This window comes from Rhinolophus sinicus, chromosome 13, assembly GCF_057876585.1.
Source record: "Rhinolophus sinicus isolate RSI-liver-muscle chromosome 13, RSI-T2T, whole genome shotgun sequence".
Taxonomy (NCBI): domain Eukaryota; kingdom Metazoa; phylum Chordata; class Mammalia; order Chiroptera; family Rhinolophidae; genus Rhinolophus; species Rhinolophus sinicus.
This window is the reverse complement of record NC_142513.1, coordinates 55,428,357-55,450,504: the sequence shown is the minus strand read 5'-3', so window position 1 is coordinate 55,450,504 and position 22,148 is coordinate 55,428,357.

Genomic DNA, 22,148 nt, shown 5'->3' with positions numbered 1-22,148 from the left:
GTCTTCAGGATGAAGTGTTTTTCTTAACTCCACAAGGGTGAAAAACTTAAGCCACATACTGATCCCCCCCCCAACCCCCCTCTACACAGACACACTCGATTTTCTCTTCTTGGGGGACGTTTGGCATTTTCTGGGCTTTGTTCCATAAGAGGAAACCAAGCAGTTTTGATGCAGAGTTGACACAAAAATTTAAAGCACACCTCCATGCTGGAAGACACACATTGTATACATTTACATTCTTGAAATTAATTTTCTGTCAGTTCAAACTGGAAGTTAGATATTTTCCAACATCTTTACTTGGACAAATTTATGGAGTTAAAAACATAATTAAGTTTTATCAACTGACAGAACGCTGTTTCATTTTGGTTGATTCACATTTTTCAGAACGAAAGATTTACTTCTGCACTAAGGGCACAGCTTCTTTGCAACAGATTACTGATGACCCATGTAATGGTCTCTGTTTTCGTCCTCCTTGGAAAACCACTGAGAACTGCCATTCTGTAAATGCTGTATATTAGGGGTGCATTGTCTCCTAGTAAGAAGAGGCACAAGAAACATTTCATATGAAAATCCCATTTGAAGTTATGAACCAAGGGGAAAAATTTCTGGACAACAAGTCCAGGGGTTTGATAATACTAGAAAACCATACAAATTAGTTGGGGTTCTCTAGAGACATAGAAACAATAGGAAGGAAGGAAGGAAGGAAGGAAGGAAGGAAGGAAGGAAGGAAGGAAGGAAGGAAGGAAAGGAAGGAAGGGAGAAAGGAAGGGCAGATGGATGGATGGATGGATGGATGGATGGATGGATGGATGGATGGATGGATTTTAAGGAATTGGCTAATGTGATTATGGCGGCTGTCAAACCCAAAATCTGCAGAGTTGAATGACAGGCTGAAGACCCAATAAGAGCCAATGTTGCAGTTCAGGTCCGAAGGTCATGTGTGGCAGAATTCCCTCCTGCTCAGAGGAAGTCAGTCTTTGTACTATTTATTCGGTCTTTTTACTCATTGCATGAGGCCCACCCCTATTATGGAGGGCAATGTGCTTTACTCAAAGTTCACCAATTTAAATGTTCATCTCATCCACAAATATCCTCACAGAAACATCCAGAATAATGTTTGTTTGACCACATATCCAGGCACTGTGGCCCCATCTGGTTGATACATAAAATTATCACATAGGCTAACACACCCATTTTGAAAAATTCATTTGTTTAATTACAGGTTGCTTACCAGGTCGAAGCTGCTGTGAGGGTATAACAATGGATATGATCCCTGCTTTCCGGGGTCTCTCTCTCTTCCTAGCTCCCTTTCTCCCTCTCCTGTTTCAGTAGGCTTGCCCTGGGAACCCAGGCACAGTACTGTGAGGAAGCCTAGGCCACACAGAGAACCATGTGTGAGGGTTCCAGGCAATAGCCCCCGCCAACACCAACCTCATCTTCTAGACGTGTGAGTGAATCAGCCAGCCCTTAGGAGCTCTTGTCTCCAGCCTTCAGTCTCCAGCTGGACCCAGACACGGTGGAGTAAACCAGGCCCTGTCTCCATTTCTGACCCACAAAAACCATAAGAAATTTTTTAAAAATAAAGATGAAGACTATTTTAAGCCACTAAATGTGGGGGGAATTTGTGATACACTAATAGATAACTAGCGTGGTAAGGTTATAGTTAACTTTATGAGAAACTTCCAAACTCTTTTCCAAAGGGATTTAATCCTTCCGCACTCCTACCAGCAGTGCATGAGGGTTCCAGATGCTCTGTCCTTAGTAACACTTTACATCTGTCATCACGCCTTTCAAATGGTGGCCCTTCTCCTGGGCATGGACTCGGTCCACATTCTGTTGTTCATTTGCATTTTCCTGATGATACCTCACCTACTTTAATCAGAAACGTTTTTACCCACTTACAAAACAACCTTATTTAATGTGACATTTCCTAGGCGCTTGTTCCAAAACCAACTCATCCCTGCCTCTGACCGTTGAGAGCTCATGCCCACATTGCCAATTTTTAAAATAATTGCTACCATAATGGTCTGCATAGTTAATAATTATTCACACTGGGACTTAAGAAGTTAGTTTGCAAGCCCTGGAAGAGTGAGGAATAAAAGCTGTCTACGCACAGATGTGGGACTTCTGATCCCACTACACCACCACCTATTATTAATTGGTTTCAGTTTTATTACCATTGATTGAGAAATGCCACATGTCAGGTATTTTACACGTAGAAGCTCGCTTCCCACGTCACCACGACCAGTTACACGTTGTTATACTCATCCTAGCCCCGAGGAAGAAGAGAGTCCAAGAGCTCAGGAAACTTGGCCATGGCCACACAACTGAATTTGAACCCAAGATCATTTTATTTTATCCCAAACAGGTTGTATCTCACTTCCTTTTAATTTTTATACCAGAGTGTAAGATGATGTTTTGGCCTAAAGTAAACAGTGGCAACTATTCTAGACTGGGAGTTGGGCGACTGGGTTTTACTTCTGGCTCTGTCACTGGTCCTCGTCTTGGGCAAGCCCCTCTCTGGACCCCAGTTTCTCATTATTAAAAATGGAAGGACAGGTGAAGACCTTATCCAGATTAAAAAGCACTATATCCAGGCACTAGTCTCAGCATTTTACATGTGTTAACTTATTTATAGCTCATAAAAACCCTGTGATATACGTATGGTTATTATGCCCTTTTCGCAGGTGACTAGACTAAGGCACAGAGATTAAATAACTTTCCCAAAGTCACAGAACTAGTAAATAACATAGCTGTGATATAAACCCAGATAGTCTAGCCCCAGAATCCATGATCTTACCAAGCAAGGCAACATTTATTGAAGCTTAGGAATGACCTATGACATCATTCGTAATAGTATTCTCTCCCCATCCCCACCCTCCCTCCTACTTTTTGAATAAAAAAACTGAGGCTCAGAACGTGGATCGTGCCCCAAGTCCCACAGCCAGTCCACGCTGGAGCCATCATGGGAAGCGTGACATCGGAGTCTATGGTCAAACGTCCCCAGGTGACAGAGCCCAGGGCGTGTGAGATCACAGCTTGCCGACCACCAGGGCACCTTGCCAAAGGCCCTCCCGGAAACACCCACCTTGACCCCACACGGCCACATCTTCCACTCCAAACTCCAACCTGGCTGTGTTCTGCATTTCTTGTTCTCCTCTGTCACCAAACCAGCTGCCTGGAAATCAGAAATTTGATCTGTAAATACCCAAGGGAATCAGCCCTGGGGCACAGGTGGTGGTGAGGTCAGTGGTGGGGCTTCCAGAACAGCTATTGCACAGGACGGTGGGGTCTCCCCCATAGGTCCTTACTCTCTGGTATAAGCTGGTCTCCAACCCTCCAGGCCCAATGTGGAATTAATAACCTGGGACCCACACGTCAGTCAGAAAAGGCAGCTGGGGCAGCCTGAACGCTATGGTTGTGATGCTGTTGCTTTGAGAGTCTGGTTTGGTTTCTAATCCTTTTTCTAGATAAGTATATTTTTAATAGAAAACATACACGGGATAAAAAGTCAACACAAAAGCATATTGTGTGTAATGAAAAAGACTTCATCTTACCCCCGTCCCTCTCCCCAGCACCTGAGACAAATTCTTTCTTTTATTCAGCCGAAGATATTCTTGCATATATAACCATAGAGGTATATATTTTTAACCGTACAAATGGACACAAGTTATACACTGTTCTGTGGCTTCCCTTTGATTTCTAATTAATAATGTAGCTCGGAAATTATCACTTGTCGATACCTAAAAAGCTGTCTTGCTTTTTGAAAGGGGCTGCCTGCATTTCTGGTGCTGGGCTGTGTCATAATTTATCTCACCAGTCCCTGACGATGACTGTTTAGGCTGTTTCTAACCGGAAGCTCTGACAAGCCCTGAGTCTGCTTGTGTTGTTGCTGCAGTGCTGTGTAGGCCCTTCTGAGATCTCTCATGTCACGTGTGTGGGGCAGAGGGAGGGAGCAGAGTTTGGGGCATGCCCCCGCCTTCCCAGCCAGCAAGACATAGATTACTGCTGGAGTTTCCCTTAGATGGCTGTAGTCAGAAGAGAATTCATGGCTCCTCGGAGGTACAGATCGGAAAAAGCGTCCAGACAGCCTCTCAGCTGATCACTGAAATCTGGTAGCAGCAGCAATGAAAAAACACACCACGAGCTTTGCCAAATATGCCACTGTCATCTTTTCCAGCAGGACCTCCAGTCCCAAGGACTGGACTGGTTCTGTGACTCATGCAGCTGGAGGCACCACTGCCTGTCATTTAGGGCCATGTGGACCAACAGATAGAAAACGAACAAGATGGGGTTTTCTAAGGTGTGAAAAGACCTGGGTGACTTCATTTAGCTCAGTTCTCACATTCTCTTCTCTGAGAGCAAAGCTTTTGGTGAGGCTAGTGGTTCCTCCTGGAAAAGCCAATAGCCGAATGTCTGCCTCTGCTCAGCTTTGTCTGAAGATGCCTCGCTTGACTGCCAGCCCTGGGGGAGCCCCTCAGGGATTCCCCTCCCAAAAGAGGCGCCTAATGCTGAGAAACACCCCACCCCCACCCCCACCCCAAAATTCACTCTGTCAGGATGGATGAGAAACCTTTTTCTTACTGAGGCCATTGTTCCAGGCTTCCTCATAACAAAAATTAGTTGAAAGCGACAAATACAAAGTTACTGATTTACCCCCTCACGTTTTATTGTGTAAAGCCCCAAACACACAGAAAAGTTGGAGGAATTATGCAGTGGACCCTTCTCTACGTACGCTTAGATTCTATAATGAACATTTTCCTAGATTTGCTTAACTTATAATATATTCTTTCATCTCTTCAAGCCACCGGTGTTTGAGGCTTTCTAAAAGCCTGGCTTAAATATTCCATTTCTTTGCTTTTAAAACTTCAGAACAGGAAACTTAACACCTTGTTTAATGAATACAGAATAATTTAGTTCTGTTCCAAATTAAGCTAGTAGGGAGCAAAGACAGAAAGAAAGTTAGAGAATGTGGCCTCTGGAAGGCAGAGAGAGGGTGAGAGAGATAAGACTGAGAGAGATAAGACGGGGAGAGGAAGGAAGGATGTGAAGACACAGGAAAAGAGTCTCAGGAAAAGAGTCTCGGGGTTTGAAAATGAGGTGGGTCGGGTTTTGTACTCAGGCGGCAGCTGCTGTGTGGTTAAGCCCGCTTCAGGGGCCCAGACCAGTTCCCAGCACTGAGCACAGCCTCTTGACTTCCCCCTGTCACTGTCAAATCAGCCACATGAGCCATCCCAGGACAGTGGAGCCAAGACTTCCTGGCCAGGGGGGTCCAGCTCCACAGACAGCTGTAAAAAGAAGATCTGGGATTGAAACCAGCCTTGAGCCCCACCCCTGTTAGTACTTCCGACACAGAAGACCTTGGACGTTTGTTTAACTTCTCTGAGCTGCTATCGTCTCACCCATAACACGGGCTTATTAAGAATATACACCTCATGTCGTTGTTGGAGAGAAAAACTGAGATGAATGCATATCTGTAATAACAGGTGGGATGGATGTACTGAATGCCAGAAGACTGCTGGCTTTATCTCGCCCCATCTTCCTAACAGTTCTTATTCTTGGCGTCGTGGAGGTGGACATTATCACTGGCATCATTTTAGAAATGTAGAACTGAAACTCAGAGTGGGGAAGTCAGTTCTGCAGGTGGCCCAGCTGGCAGTGGTGGACTAGGCCAGAGCCCCTTGCCTGCAGAGCCCACATGCCATGTTTCCTTCAGCACTGTGCCTGGTACTCACCCTGTAAAATGTGACTAAACAGGCCGGCTGCAGAGGGCTCTTGCAAGGTCAAAATGGGACAGCCCATGTGTAAGTGCCCTATAGTACCTCCCAGGCCCTTAAGGACTTTTACTGAATGACCAGACACATGTCGATGAGCTCATTTAATACTTGTCATATCCTTTAGCTGCTTCTCTAATCAGTACCTTTACAGAAGCTTCCCTCTGATAGATAACGACGGTGAAAAATCTCCCTCGTCCTGGACCATACAAACGTCAGGTTTAATGAACAGATTACAAGGGAGTTGATCTGCTTTGTGTTCTGACCTCATTTATGTTACAGCAACCTTGAATCTATTATATTTCTGGCCTATGCTCAAACCACAGGGGAGCTGATTATAAATGCCAGGGTCTAGGAAAAGCCCTTCCTTCTCTTGACTGTATTGGATATCTCCAGTGTGCCAAGGGCAACACAATACCCACGCTACCCCAGAGAACAGAACTGGGTGCCTCTGGGCCCTCCTTGCCTTGGCTGACGTCTCTCCATGGACCGGTTGCCATGGCATGTTTTGCATGGTGGTTTTCCTCCTTTTGTGATAAACTTCCCTTTTATAACTCGTAAAATAATAACCCTATGAATTTGTCTCTAACTTCAAAGAAGAAGATATATATATAGAATAGAGAGATCATATACGGAAAAGTACTTTGAAACTTTCCTCAAAATTTCAGTACACATGCAAGATTTTGAAAATAACTTCAGTAGCCAAAAGGCGGAAGCAACCCAAGTGTCCACGGATGAGTGAAAGGATAAATAAAATGTGGTCTATACGTACAATGGGACATTATCCAGCCTAAAAATGGAAGGAAATTCTGACACATGCTGTAACATAACATAGATGAACCTCAGGACATTATGCTAAGTGAAATAAGCCAGACACAAAAAGACTCATACTATACGATTCTACTTATACGGTACCTAGATATAAGTACTATAAATAGGAGGCACCTAGGGTAGTCAGATTCAGAGACAGAAACAAGAATGGTGGTTGCCGGGGACTGGAGGGAAGGAGAAATGGGAAGTTATTGTTTAAGGAGCACAGATTTCAGCACTACAAGATGTTCTGGGGATGGATGGTGGTAATACTTTCACCAAACTATACATCCCAAACTGGTTAAGATGGTAACTTTTATGTCATGTGTATTCTACCACAATTAAAAGTAATTAATTGAAATATCAGTTATTTGATTTATGATGGTGGTTTTCTCTCAATTCTACCTTAGCCAGTGAAGAGGACATTGTATTTTTCACTTTCCGTAAGATCCATGGTGGGAGCTAGGAAAGAGGCATGTTGCCATGACCGCGACAAAGTGTGGGGCTTAAAGCCGGAAGTTAGGAGGACCCTTAGATGCAGCGGTGGCCCAAAGGTGGTTTCCATGGCACCCTGGACTGCTCTTCCCTGGAGTGAGAGGACACAGCAGTTTGGGGGACCCAGTGAAGGATGCCTAATGGAGGAGTCTTAAGACTGACGAGGGTTTGGAATGGCAGATGTCATCTGGGAGAGTTTGGGATTAGAGCGCTGTCCTGTGTGAAGCGAGGAGCTTGACGCTGCATTGGGACCTATGTCTGGGCTCCTCCCTCTCACGTACTGTCAGCGCCAACAAGGAAATAACTCAACCCACAAACTTCTGCTGTTAGACAAGACCATACTAGCCCAGTCCATCAATTCCCAGGGATGTGGGATGTTTCAAGAGAGCAGAAAATTCCAAGTTGAGTATTTACAATTCACCTCCGTAATGGTAAATACACTGTGTTACCATTGCTTTTTTTATCTACTTATTTTTTTGGTGATGATTGTTTAAAATATCAGCCAGTCCCTACAGTATAATTTCTTTTTTATCATGGTATACTATATCTCTTTTCAGCTTTTCATTTCCAGGATAAACTAATCCAGTATTTTTTCTGTTTGTTTTTTTTTAAAGGCCTATCCTTTAGCATGTCATTATGACTGGTTGTAATTTCCACTCCTATGTGTTCGGAATTGATGTAAAGGAGTTAAAAGCTTTCCATGCCCTTCATTACCTGTTTCCCAAAGGTGAAATTTAACTTAATGGTACAGCAACAATTCTGCAAATCATGTCCCACAGGCTGATTTCCCTTTACACGTTTACCCTGATTGATGGAACCACAGCTAACAGATGTCCTTCTGGCTGACTGTTGAAAAATTTCCCGTCCACCATGGAAAGGAGTGGGAATCATTGTAGTCCGGTTCTAGTCCTGCCCTATCCCTTCATAGCTGCACAGACTTGTCCCTTTTTCATCTGTAAATGAGAGATAAAAATACCACTTTGGGATTGTAAAGAGGAAGAAAGGAAATGACATCTATAAATGTTAACTTCTGCCTTTTCCCCTTTGCTACTCTCATTCTTTTTTATTCACTGTGAAATGAGAATTTCTTTGTCTTTTGTCTTTTTCCTTTCTTTTCGACTCCTTTTCCATTCCTCTTCTATTTCTTCTTTCTCCTTTTTTTTCTTTCTTCTTCCTCTTACCAAAGGGAACACCACTGAGGTCACCGTGAATACAGAACACTGTCCCCTGCCCTCAATGACAAGGCATACCCTCTAGAGCTTACTGGGCTGCCTATCCTGATTTCCGGCCTCAGTCTGGCACCGGGCAACTTGTCAGCTAGTGCGCTGGCATCTGCATACATGATCGGCTACTGTTATGTGCATCTCAGTTTTTATTTTCTCTTTTAGTAAAATCTTCCAATTTCCCACCATCCCACCAAAGCCTAACTGCATTACAGTGGATCTGTGGGTTTCCTTTCGCTGTGGAATTTTGCAGCAAAGCAAAGCAGCAGGGAGAACCTTGCTCCCTACTTTTCTCACTGAGCGTGGTCTTCACTCACTAGTGAATGGACCTTATTTACATCTCTGCCTCCAATTCTATGCTTCCTTGTTGGACCAGCCTTTTCTGTTGGCCTTTTCACCAATAGTGCTTCGTTCAACATCAAACTAAATCCATCTGTGAATTTCAGAAACAAAGACAGATCCTTTGTTCAAAAGTTCCTTCCTTTTCTTCCTCAAGCTTGTCCCTGCTTTGTACTTTGTATTGAATAGTGGCTGCCCCTTCTGAAACCGTCTGGAACTGTCTTATGCTATGCAACGCAGAAAATGCACTTTCTCATAATCGGCAGTTGCTGGCAGAGCAAAAAGAAAGAAAAAACAAAGGCTGCATTTCAGGAACTTCATTTAGTGAAATACACTTCCTTTTGGTAGTTTTCCAGCTAATTTCTTCAGCCAGCAATGAAAGAAAATGGCTATGGGTGTTTTGTGTGTGTGTGTGTGTGTGTGTGTGTGTGTGTGTGTGTGTGTAAGAGTTGGTGAAAGGAATAAATATACTAAATCAGGTGCCAATTTCAACTGACGATGTCATTCATTATGGAAGTGTAAAAAAGGGATAAATTCACTGGTGAACACAACTTATTGCCATAACAACTTTGTTCTCTGTTTCCGTATGGAGGAGAATAAAGAAAAAAACAAACTACATTTGATGATAAAGGAGTTTCTGTAGATTACAAATGCCTAACAGTGTTTAGTGGAACAGACCTAATCTTTTGCAAATGCATAATCCCTATATTAAAATTTTATTTTTGGTAATAATTTAAACCTTGAGATTATATGTTTCCTTACTTGCTTTTGAGGTCTTTAAATCAATTTAACTGTTAAGACTATAGGTGTATGTATACATAAGAATTAAAAGGGAATTTTGCATTTCTCTACAGAGGGTGCCAAAAAAAATGTATATACATTGTAAGAAAGGAAAAAACAGTATTAAAATTGTAATACTCAATATATACCGATAACAAAAGATTAATACAAGTCATGTGTATACATTTTTTTGGCAGCCCCTGGTATATAGTTTCATCAACGAATTCTATCAATTATCTTGTTTTTCCCCATTTGCAGATTAGCAAATTATGATATAAAAGATAAGTGATATGCTCTTTTTTTTTTTTAGTGATATGCTTTAAAACACACATGTCGGCATTAAAGCAATACGCAGAGTCATTAATTTTAACTTCTACTTCCAGGGTGTTTGAGCAGCAAACTACATTATTTTCCATTCAACAAGTATTTTTGAATACTCATTATGTGTCAAAACTGTGTTAAGCACCATGGGAGAATAGGAAGAAATAGAAAATAGTCTCTTCCCTTGAAGAGCTTTCCACATTCAGGAAGATGAGACACCCATGAAATCACTGGAAAACAACTCAGGACATCTCTATAAAAAATAAGATTAGACACACACCACACATTTTCAAAGATTCACAAAATCCATGTATGTGTTTAAAAAATTCAAGATGGTACAGAAGAGTAGAGTGAAAAGTAATTCTACCCTTCACTCAAGCTCCTTTCCCAAAGGCAATCTCTGTTACAAGTTCCTTGTATAGCTTTCCAGTGATGGTATAAGCATATATAAGCTTATGAATAGTCATATACATCTATTTATTTATACAAATTCTTGATTAGTTGCTCATCGAGAGCAACTAATCATTGTTTCTCAGTCTTAGGAAATGATCACATAGTAGATAATTAATATCTGAATGACTAAATGAATGACCAAATCCCCTTTGGTTAAACATTTCAATTTCTCACTACTTTAAATAATGCTGCATGAAACATTTTTGTGATTCAAGTTTTCTTTAAATAGATTCCCAGAAGAGAAATTACTAGGTCAAGGATTTTAGGTATTGCCAAATTGCTTTCCAATAGGTTATTTACTCCCATCAGCCCCAACATGGGTAGTTTCATTTTTTTCCATCTTTGCTAATTTGATGGGTGGAAAATCTCATTGTTGCTTCCATTTCCATTTCTTTGAATTGCACTGTACATTTTTTCAAATGTTTGCCAGCCATTTATATAACCTGTTTTAAAGAACTGTCTGGTAGAATCTTTGCACGTTTATCTACTGGGGTTTTTCTTACTGAATGCTATGACCTCTTGAAATATTAAGACTATTAATTGTTTCATATTATAATAAATAGTTCCCCTCATCTAGTGTTTGCCTTTTGAGTTTTGATTTAATTAGCTTATTTTTGGCCCAAAAGGTATACATTTCTTTTTTATCTGCTCAGTTCTCTCCATTGAGTCATCCATAATTCATTTCATTGCCTCCTTATTGCATCTTCTCCAGCACTGTGTAGAAAAGTCCACCTTATGCTTATAGCCTGTCAACAGGGGACTTTTCTAAGTGTTTACTAGTAGAGGTAGGTTGAGAATTCATTCCGTCTTTGGATCTGAGGTATGTGGATTTAAGAAAACATGTTAGACCGCCTTCTGGAAAGGACTTTGTCTTTCTGGTGAACTCCCAAGTGGGGAGCATTATCTGGAGTTATCAAATGCCATGATGTTATGGTTTGAATAGTGCCCTGACCACCCCTAAATTCTTATATTGAAATCCTAACCGCAGCCCCTCAGAATGTGACCTTATTTGGAAACGGGGTTGTTGCAGATGTAATTAGCTAAGATGAGGTCACACTGGAGTAGGGTGGGCCTCTAATCCCATGTGACTGGTGTCCTTAGAATAAGAAACTTGCACATACACGTTGCACACAGGAGCGTGCCATGTATAGGTGATGGCCAAGAGCAGGGCGATGCTTCCATAAGCTAAGAAACACCAAAGATTGCCAGGAACAATCCCCTCACCCCCAGAAGCTAGGAGAGAAGCCTGGAACAGATTCTTCCTCACAGCCCTCGCAAGGAAACAACCCTGCCATCCTTGTGATCTCAGACTTCTCACCTGCATAACTGTGGGAGAGAAAAATGTTTGTTGTTAAGCCACCCAGTATGTGGTACTTTGGTACAGCAGCCCTGGGAAACTAACACAACATGGACGCATGTGGTCCTTTTGTTTGTTTTTAATGAAGAAAAAGTTCTTGGAAATTGATTCAACTTCTCATTCTAAGGGAGAACAACGAAAATGATGGTATGAAAACTCAGACACTAAGTGTATACTTATCCTGTAAAGAAACCAACAGGTTTCTCAATGAGATCATTTGAAGGGGCACATTATTTTCCATTTATCCATTCACCAAGTGAAGGAATTTAGACTGCCCACAGAAACTCTCAGACTCTGACTTAGAATTACCATCTAGGATTGGTCGTGGACCCGTGCCCCAGAGTTGGGCTAATAATGTGCTTCCAGCCTCAGTGAAAACCTGGAACACTGGCAAGTCAAAGCCAGTCCTCCAACTGTAAGCGGAGATGCTTACAGGTGTTTCCCAATTTCCTGAACAGCCATAATTAACATTCTCATAATGACTAAATGAACCACAAAATCTGAAGTGCCTCATGCACTCTAAAAATGCAAATACACGATAGCCCAACAAACAAATGTAAATGTCCTTACTGCCCTTGAACTGTACATTTAAAAATGATTAAGGTGGTACATTTTTTGTTACATATAGTTTACCACAATTTTTTTTTTTAATGATTTTTATTGGGGAAGGGGAACAGGACTTTATTGGGGAACAGTGTGTACTTCCAGGACTTTTTTCCAAGTCAAATTGTTCTTTCAATATTAGTTGTGGAGGGCGCAGCTCAGCTCCAGGTCCAGTTGCCATTGCTAGTTGCAGGGGACGCAGTCCACCATCCCTTGGATCAAATCGGCAACCTTGTGGTTGAGAGCCTGCATTCCAACCAACTGAGCCATCTGGGAGCTCAGCAGCAGCTCAGCTCAAGGTGCTGTGTTCAATCTTAGTTGCAGGGGACAGAGCCCACCATCCCTTGCGGGACTCGAGGAATTGAACTTGCAACCTTGTGGTTGAGAGCCCACTGGCCCATGTGGGAATCGAACCAGCAGCCTTCGGAGTTAGGAGCATGGAGCTATAACCGCCTTAGCCACGGGGCCGGCCCAGTTTACCACAATTTTTAAAAAGCATATCCAATTTCATACAGAGCAGTTCTGGCATATATGGATTGTAGTATATCACAGACATATTTTCCTCATCTAAGTAATCTTTGGGGGAAGTGTTCTACTCTGGTTTGCTAGACCCTTCAAGCTCATCCGCGAAAATGATTTCTCTACAGTCCAGTTACCACTCGAAAGCATGATCATGAAGGTCAGGTCACCCTTTGTACCATTCTGGTTCATAGACAGCCTCAGCGCTCACAAAATAGCACCCTGAACGTCCAATTGCCCAAATACATATGGGAGTCAAGTTCTTCCTAATTGGGGCCTTGGGAGTAACCCCAGGTTCTTCCCAGTCACGGAAGCATTTTCTCCTTTCAGAGCCAGAGAGATGCACTTCCATCCTCAGCCCTTTACTGTTGTAAATCTCGCCATCTTGGTATGTCCACCCTTTTGACTCTTCATGATAGCCTGCTTCTTCTAAAGAGTGTCTTCTCAGGCCTGAGGCTGTCGGTTCTCAGCACCACAGTTTCTGTCCCACGGGGAAGCTGGTCAACTCCCCACCAGAACTTCTTCTATTCTACTTTCTCCTCAGGTATTAAAACCCTACCTCTGCCCTCAGCAACCAGCACCAAACAGGCCTTTCTGGTCTCCAGGGCTCTCTTCTGCTTCCTCCTTGGAGGCAAGGTCAGCTATAGATCATAGTCCCGCGCTCGTGGTCTGTATCTGTAATACTTACAACGAAATATTAGACCAAACCAATTTGAGAATTCCTTAATTGTTCTGTAATGCGATTGAGGGGAAAGAAGGGTTCAAGGGCTCTGTTAAGTAGCTTTCTTTCCTAAGCTTTATTTTATATAATAGTTGGATATGAAGCAAATCCCTTCCCCTTTTATCATTTATTTAAATAAGTAGCCTGCACTGGAGAGTTCTGGTGAAGAAGGGGTTAAGATTGCAGCCTGGAGGCATTTCAGTACAGCACTAACATCTCGCCTGTGGAGTTCAATTCTTACCCAACCTTGCAGTTTTTCCTTCTCACCTTCAGGCTTCCCCTTGCTTCTCTTGTATCTCCTTGCTGAGCAACATTCTTGCCTGTAGCCCTGCCCTTATTTCCTGGACTTTCCGTTTCTTCAGATTTTTGAGCACGATGGAAAATTATCAGCAACTAGAATTCTGCCCCTCTCTTCTTTTTCATAGTTTGAAACCATGATTAATGGAGCTAGCTAATGCCATCGACTTCACCCTTAAATGTGGTCATGTCACCCATAATGCTTTCTGCCCTCCAAGCTTGAGGCTTCAGGTGATGGAACAGACTCCCCTACTTGATCGATTGTGTTAATTTTTAAATGCTATATGCTGCACTCAGTACAGTCTCCCATAGCTTTTGAGCAAAGCCGGTTATCTATTATATAGCTTGCTGGTTTTATCCCTCTGTGTCAAGCTAGCTTTGTGTTCCTCGATGCTTCTTTTAATTCCCATTTGAATAGCTGTTATGTCAACATATAGCTTTAAAAAGTATTATTTTTTTCAAAAGCGTGGTGTAGGGGGACTGATAACAGCCCAGCTACTCTCTACAGAGTTCTACCTCTGTTTCTCTGGGTCCTCACAGCTCAGGGTAAGTTCTTTTTTCCAGAAACTCCCTTAGGCAATCCCCACCCACTCTGAACTTGCAATTTCTGGGTCTCACAGAATCATTGTCATTTGTCCCCAAGTAGATACTTAATCATATTCTGTTTTGTGTTAGCCACAGTCGTTTCATAAAATGCCAATTTTGCCGCCTGACTTACATGGCAGATTCTCCGGGACAAGGTCCTTAGCACCCGTTATTGATGTTGTGTTCTAAATGCTCCTGCACAGTGGGGGCACTGCCTTGGTGGCCTTGAAAGGAAAGCAGGAAGGGCTGAGGGGCCAGGAAGGATGGAACACCTGCCCTCAAAGTGTTCAAAGTCTAATTGGGATAAGCACGGTAACGTAATTTATAGTCGTAAGCTACGTGGAGGTGCTCTGGTTAGGACTCAAAAAAAGGATTTATTGAAAGACTGTGAGGGACAACACATGATCAAAGGAAGTCTCAAGGGCCAGATTTCAAAACGTGAACTAGGAGGCTTGGGGAGTGTGTCGAACCATCTCCTGAGAACATTGTTTCTGGAAGGAATCAGTCACAGCTCTTCTCAGTCTTTTTGAGTCTCTGCTCAAGATTCAGCTGAGAGGGAGTTCCAGTTCTACTGTGGCAGAGTAAGTGCCTAATAGACTGGCCCTGCCACAGATACACAACTGCAAATAATGTCCAAAATGCCAAAGATGTCTCTTGAGAGTGAACAAAAACAGGCAGAATTTAAAGGGGAGTCAGCATTTGGAGAAAGAAACAGACTCAAAGTGAGTTTCCTTTTTAAGGGCTTTTGGCCTGGGAAAGGGCTGTAGTCATTGTGTGACATAGGGTGGCTTCAATTCCAGTAGAAGAACACCTGTCTCTCTTTTTCCTTTTGTTTTTTTTTGACCTAAGCAACCAAGGGACATGTCCCAGGGCAAGTATGGCCATCAGAAAATGAAGGAGGAATCTCAGAGCAGTAGGAACCAGAGAAGAAGAGAGTCATATTTTTTTTGAATAATTTTTTTATTGGTTTCAGGTGTACAAAACAACATAATGATTAGACATTTACACCCCTCATGGATAACCTCCCCAAGTCTACTACCCCTGTGACATCGTACATAGCTATTACAACACCATTGACTGTATTCCCTATGCTGTATTTTACATCCTGTGACTATATATACGGGTGTGTGTGTGTGTGTGTGTGTGTGTAGATATATATACAATTATAGTTGACATTCAATATTATTTTATGTTAGTTTCAGTGCAGTAGTTAGGCATTTATATAATCTATGAAATGATCACCCTGATAAGTCTAGTACCCATCTGACACCCTACATAGTCTTTACAACATTATTGATTATATTCCCTATACTTTATTTCATATCCCCGTGACTATTTTGTGACTACCCATTTGTACTTTCTAAACCCTTCATCTTCTCACCCATCCCCCAACTCCCCTCCCATCTGGCAACCATCAGTTTTTTTCTCTTTATGAGTCTATTTCTGTTTTGTTTGCTTGTTTATTCTGTTCTTTAGATTCCACATATAAGTGAGATCATATGGTATTTGTCTTTTCTTAGTCTGACTTGTTTCACTTAGCATAATATTCTCTAGGTCCATCCATGTTGTTGTACATGGTAAGATTTCATTCTTTTTTATGGCAGAGTAATACTCCATTGTATAAATGTACCACAATTTCTTTATCTAATTGTCTATTGATGGGCATTTTGACTGTTTCTATATCTTGGCTATTTTGAGAAGCACTGCAGTAAACACAGGGGTGCACATATTTTTTTCAAATTAGTATTTTGGTTTTCTTTAGATAAGTACCCAGGAGTGGAATTGCTGTGTCATAAGGTAGTTCTATTTTTAATTTTTTGAGAAACCTCCATACTGTTTTCCATAGTGGTTATACCAATTTGCATTCCCACCAACAGTGCAAGAGGGTTCCCTTTTCTCCACATCCTCACCAACACTTGTTGTTTGTTGATTTATTGATGATGGCCATTCTGACAGGTGTGAGGTGTTATCTCATTGTGGTTTTCATTTGCTTTCTCTGATGATTAGTGACGTTGAGAATCTTTTCATATGTCTGTTGGCCATCTGTATGTCCTCTTTGGAGAAATGTCTCTTTATGTCCTGAGAGAGTCATATTCTTTATTGTAGAGGAGGTTCAGAACCCCTGTGGGGTCAGATACCAGGGAATGGCCAGTGCCAGTTGGATCCTAAAGCTGATGACACCAAGGTCTTTGGGCTTGTTGCTGTCCTGCCTCTACCCACTCGCTTCCTTGTGCCCACACCTAGTAAGGAGAAAACACATGTGACGGAGTCATTCCATTGCACACTGAAACAATAAGAGCCCAAGTAGAGTACCAAGGAGTTCTCAGGATGGAGATACTTCTGGTTGGCGGGTCAGGGCTATTGCATAACATGCCAGCATTCCACGGACTCTGTCAGAGTGCCAGGGGCAAGATCTGTTTTTGATCACCAACATGCAGGGTGTGCCCGACTTTTAAGGAGCTCTAATAAATGGAAACCTGTATTTATATTAAAAGCACATTCAGTTGTAATGTGTTACTTTGGCTAAATCATGTTGAAGCTCATTTCAGATCAAGTTCCCCTAATCTGTTCAATGGAATTGGATTTACAGTTGGTGAGGGTTTCGGTGGCCTGTTGCGTAGTTTTAGGGGAACAAATCTTCCGTAAGCTGTTATTTGAGCATCTACAACTGTGCAGTGGCAAACAAAGTCTTAAGTCAAGGCCTCTACCTCCAGTGAAGCTGCTTAGGGACGTGCGATCCATATACCAACAGACAAATATTAACTTATGATAAGAGTGAATTAAATACTGAGTAGCATAACCAGTAACTCATAAAAATTCCAAGGAGGGAAAGCAGTCACTTTGAAAGAGAGAAAACAGATCAGTTTGCATAAACAGGCATACTCTAATTCATCTTAGTGTGATGTTCCTTATAATAAAATCTAGAATATCTTTGTTAGGACACTTAGGAAACTAGTTACACTAACTGCTTTCAGAGAAGCGTGTGGGGTGGATATGAAAGGCTTTTCATTGTATACCCTTCAGCGCCTTTTGAATTTTGAACCAAGTGTCAACTATTTAAAAAAAATTTTTTTAATCAAAAGATAAAATACATGTGTGTTGCAAAAAAAAAAAAAAAGATATAGGAACAAATGTTTTAAGAACACTACAATCATCACAAGATGCTCCATCAAAGAATAAGCAACCAAGCAAACTTGCACAATTTTTAAAGAAACAGGCTTATTACGCACAATTGACACATGATAATCTGTACTTTTAAAGTGTACAATCTGATAAGTGTTGACATGCATTTACATTTGTGAAATCATAAGCACAATAAAGATAACAAACATATTCATTAAGTTTGAAAGTTTCTTCATGCCCTTTCAAATCACTACCTCACACCTCTCCCCACCCTCTCTCCCAATCCCAGGCAACCAAAGCACTGGTCATTTTTCCATTAGTGTACATTTTCTGAAATTTTGCATAAATGGAATCATATAGTATGTACTCTTTTGTCTGGCTTCTTTCACTCAAGCAAAATTATTGTTGAGATTTGTCCATGTTGCATGTATCAAATAGCTCATTCTTTAAAAATTGTTGCATAGTATTCCATTTTATAGATATATTTACCAATTGGGTGAATACCTAGGAGCAGTCATATCCTAAGTACATTTAACTGTGCAAGAAACGACCAAACTTTTCCAAAGTGGCTGTACCATTTTTCATTTTCATCAACAGAGTATGAATGAGAGGCCTAATTGTTCCATATCTTCAACTACCTGGCAGGGTCTTTTTAATTCTCCTCTTTCTATGTGTGCAGTGATATCTCACTATGGTTTTAATTTGGATTTCCCCAGTGACTAACAATACTGAGCATCTTTTCATGTGTTTATTTGTCATCTGGATATCTTCCTCGGTGAGCTCTCTAACAATTCTGCCCATAAAAAAAATTGGGTTATTTGCTTACTATTATTGAATGTTGAGAGTTCATTACATATTCCAGATATAAGTCCTGTATCAGATGTATGATTTGTAAATATTTTGGCTTGTGTTTTCATTTTCTTAATAGTTTCGAAGAAGAGATTTTTAATATTTATGAAGTTCTTAATAGTTTTTCTTTTATGGGTCATGCTGTCTTCTGGTACTTTGCCCTGCTAACTCTGGCCACCTTGCCCTCCCTGGATTTCCAGCTTCATCTCAATTCAGGGAAATTGCTGGACTCTGCCTGAGTTACCCCCACCCAGGCTCCACCCAACTGAAAACTGGAAGTAAGCTGGGGCAATGGTAGTTTGTTTTCAGTACTCAAACCTCATTTGTTTCCGGTTCTCAAAAATCATGGTCCTTTGTTGCCTGATGTCTAATGTCTTAAAAACCTTTGTTTCTTGTATTTGGTATGTTTTGATTTGTTCCTGGGAAACGTTTAAATCTGGTTCCTCATACTCCATCTTGGTTGTGAAGCACACATTCCCTTACACTTCTTTTGAAATTTAATAAAATTAGAATTTCTCGAGTAAAAGGGAAAGAGCATTTCTAATGAAAGGTGTGCTCATGGAAAACAGTCTGCTTCAAGATGAAAATCTGAGTTCAGATGCTAAGGCCAAACATGAGAAAAGATGCACTCTTACCTTGAATTGCTTGAACAGGTTGCAGGGGTCTGTGAACCTCCAAAACTACGGTGTTTCCCCGCAAATAAGACCAAGCTGGACAATCAGCTCTAATGTATCTTTTGGAGCAAAAATTAATATAAGACCTGGTCTTATTTTATTGTAAGACCTGGTACAATATAATATAATATGGTATAATACCAGGTCTTATATTAATTTTTGCTCCAAAAGACACATTAGAGCTGATTGCCCGGCTAGGTTTTATTTTGGGGGAAACACGGTATATGAAAACTGTGAAGGTGGGATGTGCATGTTTCTGAGATGCCTAAAGATTTCATTAAATCTCAAAGGCATGGATAATGCAAAATGATTATTCATCAGTACTCTAAGAAAATCAAATTTCAAATGACATAAGGATTTAAGTTAACATTTCCTCCTGAGTCGATGACTTCAAAAAAAGAAAGAAAAGAAATCTATGTTTAGTGCAGTTTTGGGATGGAGCAACATTAGTTGCCTGCATACCATCTGCTATCTTCTGCTAGCACGCACGTGTAAATATACACATAGTTGTCTCCTTAGTTTCCTTCCTGCTTCAACTTAAATGTCACCTCCTTGACCACTCAACTGAAATTAGGCTCCCACCATCATAACACTATCAATACCTGGTATTTTCTTATTTGTGGACTTCTGCTCCATTAGAATGTAAACCCCAGGAGAACAGGTACCCCAGGCCACGCAGCATCTCGTTTCTAAAATAGTACCTGGTACATGGAAGAAGCTCGGTAACTGTGCATGGAGATTTTGAGTGTCAAATGAGCTTTAACTGTGTGTGCAATGTACCCTGGGAAAAAGAAAGACTGCCACGCATGAAGGAGCAGGATATATATGTGTGTGTGTGTGTGTGTGTGTGTGTGTGTGTGTGTGTGTATATATATATATATATATATATATATATATATATATATATGAGTCTGTGTAAGTCACACAGACGAGGAGAAAGAGAGACTGCAAAGAACAGGAGCAGAACTACAAGACTCTGGAAAGGCCTGTATTTGAAAAGTGTGTCTCTGATTTGAGTCAAGGTTATTCTGGGTTTTCACTGAGCCTCTCTAATGAGCTGGGTTGACCATCTTAGGGAGACAACCCAGGCAAAGATGGACACAGGGGACAGGAAACAGGGAGAAAAAAGCAGAACCCGCAGGCGTCTCTGCCTCTTTAATTGCTACCTGAGAAGAGGAGGGCAGAAAAGAGGAAACAGACCTGGGGAGCTCTAGGGAAGTAGGGAGCGCTGTGGGAAGCCCTGTTCTGCAGTGTGGGAGACCCTGTTACATTGGGAAGGGAAGCTGCCCCCCACTCCATGTGTGAGGAATCCTTATCATGAACCATGGACATTTCAGGTGCCCGTTACATCCCTGGAGGTACTGACCTTTATTAGTATTATGTGTTCTTTATTTTGTTAAGAAAAAAAAAGTTAAAGGTGTTTATTGTGACAAATGCAGCTGACACAGATGATTAAAAAGAAAAAACATTACCTTCCTCTCTTAATAGTGTCAGCTTTCACCTCAGCAGATATTTAAGTTTAGTTTTTTCTTTCCTTTCTTTCAGTAAAAGAAAGTAATACGTTCACATAGTTGAAAATTCAAAAGTCACAGAGGGGTACAGGGTGGAAAGTGCTCTTTCCAGCCCTATTTTCCACCCCCCTCTGAAGTCTCTTTGGAGGAGACCAGTGTAAACAGATCCTGTATCCTTCCAGAAATAGTTTCTGCCCATCCGGGTTTTCTTTCGGACACAGTTAAATAGGACCAGAAATACTCCGAGCACATGCAAAGGCCTTTCCTCCAAGTGAGCCAAGGCTTAAAGAAACAGCAGTAATAGGAGCCAGCAGGACCATGGGAGGGAGGGATCTCCTCCGGGTTCACTGACAGATCACTTAGCATGAAAACGAACCGTAGAGGGGTTAGGATGTGGTCTGCCAGGTGTCAGGTGCTTTTAATTTAGGACAAAGCTGGTCCAGCTTTAAAGGAATGGCTAAAGGTATGGTATAGATATGGCAAAAGAAAGCATGGCTGTCACGTGTGATAGGGAATAAAGTTTCGCTGTGGCTGATAAGGTCCTTCGCTGAAGAGGGCATTGTGTGGGGTGTAAGCTTGGGAGAAGAAAGCTGTTTTATGTGAGTCATCCAAGGTGTATGTTTATAAGGGCATCACTCCACAGTTGAACTTTGATTGTGGGGGTCCACAATCAAAGCAGGAACAAAATAATTAGCTAGATGTTCCCAGGTGGCATGCCAGGAGACTGACAATAATGGGATGGGGTGCAGGCCTGGGAATTAAGTTAGAATGAATCTAACATTTCCCATGGGAGGGAGGCCCCAATTCTGCAAGTGGAAGCCTTCAATGAAGTAGGGGAGGAAGGAGCCGGCAAATCAGGCAGCTCCACACAACAGAAGATCCAACTGAACCTATTTGGATCAGGAGGCAGTCTTCAAAAAGAAACTGGGAAAGGCAGAAGGGAATGGGTCTGGAGCCTCACTACCTGGGCTCAATCCTGGTTCTAACACTTAGCAGTGTGAACCTGGGCAAGTTATACTCCTTGTGCATCGGTTTCCTAATAGAGATAATATACAGAGATAATAATAGTCTCTCCCAGGGTTGTTGTGCAATGAACTGAGTTACTCTACAATGAGGGCTTAGAACAATGCCTGGCGCATAGCTAACTCAATGCTTCTCAGACATTACTACTTTTAATAAAGGCCTGTGTTTTGCTGGCACAGAAGTACTTGGTGATGAATCTGGAAAAGCAGAATCATAGATGGATTTCAGTTGTTGGTAGGAGGGGAAAAGGGGAGTGAAGAATAGCACAGCATGAACGCACCAGGAAGAATGAGGGGATAGGGTGGGACTATTCAGAGAAAACAACCTCCCTTGCTGGTCTCCATGTTCAAAGCTAGACTGTGTAAGGGAATGTTTCTTGGAAATGAAATGGAGCAAATTTAATTTCAGTTAAAGAAGCATTCTTTTTGTGTGCTCATGTAGAACTCAAATTATATTGCTAAGGAGGGTGGCCTGGTTACATAGAAGGAACCCAGGATCTGTAACTTGGGAGATTTGGGTTCAAGTCCTAGCTCTGCCCTAAGTAGTTGATGCCAATTGAGGCAAGTTAATGAACAGCTGTACCATTTTTAAAAGAAGGTGACAGAACTAGTTCCTAGGCCCTATTAGTATTTAACATTCTTTGAGTCTAACACAGGGACTGAGTCTCAAGAGAACTTCAGAAGCTGCTCAC